Source organism: Orussus abietinus, unplaced genomic scaffold (genome assembly GCF_000612105.2).
Source record: "Orussus abietinus isolate OABI.00-Male unplaced genomic scaffold, Oabi_2.0 scaffold339, whole genome shotgun sequence".
Classification (NCBI taxonomy): Eukaryota; Metazoa; Arthropoda; class Insecta; order Hymenoptera; family Orussidae; genus Orussus; species Orussus abietinus.
The window spans coordinates 83,802-88,879 of NW_019394490.1; positions in this window are offsets into that span (position 1 = coordinate 83,802).

The following is a 5,078-nucleotide window of genomic DNA, read 5'->3' on the forward strand; positions in this document are numbered from 1 at the left end:
AAAATGTTTCCATTTAAATTGGAAAATGTCGGCGCATTTTTTAATAATATGTTGTTCACAAATGGACGCACGAACCTACAATTTAGGGAAAATCGTCCGGAAAAGATCCCGACGAATTTCCGAAAAAGTCCTTTCGTAAGGCCTTTGAGAAGAATCCTCGGAGGGTAGAAGCAACTCCGGTTAAAATTTCCACTCGACCGGAAACGACCGATCGCTTTCTATTTTCGCCGATCCAGGGAATAAGTTTTCCGCCGAGCGATAAAGGGTGAGTATCCAAGTGCCGGATAAAGGTTAGGTTACTGATGCATGATGCATTACCGCTAGGCGCGATAACGCGGGCAATCATTGTACGTCACGGGGTGACGTATGTTTTGTGCGCAATTACCGTAGCCCCGCGAGTACACCCGCTTGCGTAAACCGATGCTCGGCTAATGAGGAATGTTAATATTGCGTCGGTGACGTACGGTCCTATTGGGATTGCCGCGGCAGAAAAGCAATATTTCAGTGGGTATTAACCGTAACCACGGCATATTAATCCTAATGTGTCATTTGCACCTTGCTCGACTCGAGTGGAACGATGTCGATGTAATTTCCTGACTACGAAAGGACTCTCGATCCAGGTGACTTCCCGAGGGATGCAACGTGGACGCAGACGGCCTCTTTCGTCGAGTTACTTCGGAAAGCCAAATCGGAATCGGTGCACTTTCAAAAAAATTCCAGAATAAAAAATCGACAAGTCGCTCGGAATAGCTCGAGAAGACAATTTGTACTTCGTAAGTTGTAGACGCAGACGGCCTCTTTCGTCGAGTTACTCCGGAAAGCCAAATCGGAAGTGGTGTACCACTTTCTTAAAAAAAATCCCAGAAAAAAAAATCGACAAGTCACCGGACAGATCTCGAGAAGACAATTTTTACTTCGTAAATTGTGAATGCAGACGGCCTCTTTTATCGAATTGCTCCGGAAAGCCAAATCGGAATCGGTGCACTTTCCTCAAAAAAATCCCCAGAAAAAAAAATCGAAAAGTCGCTCGAAAGATCTCGAGAAGACAATTTGTACTTCGTAAGTTGTAGACGCAGACAGCCTCTTTCGTCGAGTACTCCGGAAAGCCAAATCGGAATCGGTGTACTTTCCTCAAAAAAAAAACCCAGAAAAAAAAATCGAAAAGTCACTCGAAAGATCTTGAGAAGACAATTTTTACTTCGTATGTTGTAGAGCAGACGGCCTCTTTCGTCGAATTACTCCGGAAAGCCAAATCGGAATTGGTGTATCACTTTCTTAAAAAAAATCCCTAGAAAAAAAAATTGACAAGTCGCTCGAAAGATCTCGAGAAGACAATTTTTACTTCGAAAGTTGGGAATGCAGACGGCCTCTTTCGTTGAGTTCCTCCGTTTACCCACGATTAGAATAAACCGATTTTCTCTGTTATTATTAGAAAAAAGAAATACTAAACGTTTAATTTAACGCTAATGCGTGTAATTTAATTATTTAATGAATTTATTTGCTTTATACTTTATTCTGCACGTTTCAAGAAATGGTGATAAAAATGAGAAGGAGATCGATATGAGTTAAATATCATCAAATCAATTGTGTCACCCCATTACACCCATGTAATCGCGCAATGATCGTCCAGGGAATGTTTGAATTCAATCTCGCATGAATTTCGAGAACAATTGCAATGTTGTCGCTAATGACATTTTAGTTAATGCGACGTTAAACGGAATAAAAAAAAAAAATTGTAACGTTCAGTCGATTTATCCGCAGCCGTGAAAGTTTTCGAAATAGTTGAAGGGTCAACCATTTCTAGAACGCTAACGTTGGTTAATTCAGACATGCCGCATAAATGTGGGAAATAGTTAGCCGATAAATCGGAGACAGTTAGGCGATAAATCCTCGTTTTTCGAGTGAATAGTTTAACAGCGAGTCTGCCTTCGGGATTCTCGCGATTCTCGAAATTAACGAATTTATGAACGGGCGGACGATTTCGAAATCTATGGTTCTGCCGGCAGGTTGTATCGAGGTGCGATCGGGAAACTGGTACATCTCGTGGAAGTCCATTAGTCACGAATTGCGGTATTCGAATGAAAATTAGTGCGACCGCGGCATTACCGACGGATAACGATCGGCTCGGCCTTAAAGCTTCGTAAGCGCTTTAATGGCCGCCGCGGAACGCGATCGCCGGGAAAGATCGTCAGATTTGAACAGAAATAACGCGTGATTAATTTTTTACTCGCGGTGAACGTTCGCGTAATAACCCGCACGCGGGGGCTTAGCGGGTGTCGCAAAGCGGGGTAATCCTCGCGAAACGAGACCCGTTGATTAATGAAAAGAAAAAAAAAAGAAAAAAAAATGAAATGACGCTTCTAACAAGATGAAAATATATTTCCTGGAATAACGAGATAACAAACAATGGTCAAGTATCGTTCTTCCTTAAGTGATATCTATTTTACCCATTGAAAAAATGACCAATAGATAGGAGTGAAATGTTCGATCGCCCTTTTTAAGATTATCGAACGAACGCGATATCTAAACTGAGAAGATACGGTGGTTTTTACTCGCGTGATCTTTATCTTGCCAAGGTTTCTTTTGCACAGCTTAGCGGATGTAGCAAAGCGGGATAATCCTTGCGAAACGAGAATCGTCGATTAATAAACCAAAAAAAAAAATGAAACGACCCTTCTAACAAGATTAAAATATATTTTGTGGAATAACGAGATAACAAACAATCGGCAAGTATCGCTCTTCTTTAAGTGATATCTATTTTACCCATTGAAAAAATGACCAATAGATAGGAGTGAAATGTTCGATCGCTCTTTTTAAGATTATCGAACGAACGCGATAACTAAACTGAGAAGATACGGTGGTTTTTACTCGCGTGATCTTTATTTCGTCAAGGTATCTTTTGCACGGCTTAGCGGATGTGGCAAAGCGGAGTAATCCTTGCGAAATTAGAATCGTCGATTAGTAAACAAAAAAAAAAAATGAAACATCCCTTCAAAAAGATTAAGATATATTTTGTGGAATAACGAGATAACAAACAATCGGCAAATATCGTTCTTCATTGTGATATCTATTTTACCCATTGAAAAAATTACCAATTGATAGGAGTGAAACGTTCGATCGCCCTTTTCAAGTTTATCGTGCGAACGCGATAACTGAAACTGAGAAGATATGGTGGTTTTTACTCTCGTGATCTTTATATTCATCGAGGTATCTTTTGTACGGTTTAGCGGATGTCGCAAAGCGGGGTAATCCTTGCGAAACGAGAATCGTCGATTAATAAACCAAAAAAAAATGAAACGACCCTTCTAACAAGATTAAAATACATTTCCTGGATTAACGAGATAACAAACAATCGGCAAGTATTGCCCTTCTTTAAGTGGTATCTATTTCACCTATTGAAAAAATTACCAATAGATAGGAGTGAAACTTTTGATCGCCCTTTTCAAGTTTATCGCACGAACGCGATGAGAAGATACGGTGGTTTTTTACTCTCGTGATCTTTATATTCGCCGAGGTATCTTTCGCAGCGTTGTTCCTCGATCTCGTAGAACTGCGAGAGGAATAAATCGTCTCTCCTAATTCTCCGGATAAATACGCAGTTGTTGGACCCGAGATGTACCTCGAGTCAAATAAGCTGCTCAATTCGCTAATGGGAGTTAGCATTTACCTTAGGGGCCGTGGGTCGGTAAGTGGAAGCCGATGCCTGGGATCTAAGGATCTAAGGATCTAAGGATCTAAGGACTCGAGGAGAGGATCTGGGAGCCTTATATCGGTGCGCGCTCGGAATTCGGGGTAGTATATTTGGGGGACGTTTACACGCTAGGGGTCGGTCCGCATTAAATCTTCCGTCGAGGTAGTCCTTTACTCTTGGTACCTTACACTTCTCAGGGCCCTTCGGCCTCTTCGAGGCTATTTTCCATTTTCCGGTCCTAGGGGAGGTCCGGAATTCCCTCCCGAGTGATCGAGCATCCTCGCGGCGGGGTGGAATTTAAAAAACAGGGCTGCATCCCCCGAGGATACGCGGGGCGCAAAACGAAGGATCGAACGACCGACCGATCGTTCGACTAATTCCGGATTATTGATGGGATCGACACAGGGGACGCATTACCGGCGCGCTAATGGCGACGTGATTCCACCGATAATTAACTATGAGACCGTCGAGTTATGATAATCGAAGAGCCGCGTTTATACGCTCCCATTAGCGAAGGGACCGATGGACGCGCCTCGCGATTCTACGAGGGGAACAGGGAACGTCAATCGGAATATAGGATTCTCCCCCTGTTCCGGATATCCCGAAATTGCGTCGCTGTTTTTAGGATCTCGAAAATACCCGCTTTTTGCCTTTTTCACTCTTCTTTTTTTTCTTTTATTCATCCGGCCTCTACGAAAAATAATCCGGTCACGCGATAACGCTGGAACGGTGAAACGTCTCGTTTCGAGGGATTCGGATAAACTGCCGGAGAAAATTTCACTCGGGATTTTCAAAGATATGTCATCGTTCCAAATGAAATGCGCACATTTTTTTGTTTGTACTGTGACATGGCAGAACTCTGCCGTCACAATTAAGGGGGCACAGCGGTGGCGGTGAGTACCGAATTGAGTTACCATTTCTTTTCAGTATCGATTGGCGACTCTCGGTGTCATCGTGGGCAATCCCTAGCTGTATGTGTTGTAAATAGGCGTTTTGAATAAGAATTCATAGGGTTAAGGTGAAGGTGAAACACGTTGAAGACCGAATTGAGTTACCATTTCTTTTCAATATCGATTAGCGACTCTCGGTGTCATCGTGGGCAATCCCTAGGTGTAAGTTGTAAGGTATAAGTGCCGACGTTCGTTTTTATATTAACACCTGTGTTGAATTATATTGGGTATTGCCCAATTTTTCTAACATTTTCGTTCGGCTATTTCATTATAGGAGCAAAACGTGTGAATTTGATTTTAAATATTTTTAAAACGTTTATAATGTATTTGCCAGATAATATTTAAAAAATACTTGTATTAAAGTGAAACGAGATGTTTTGTATATCTGGTAGAAAAATATTACGAAAACACATGGAGCTAATGTTATATAAATATTA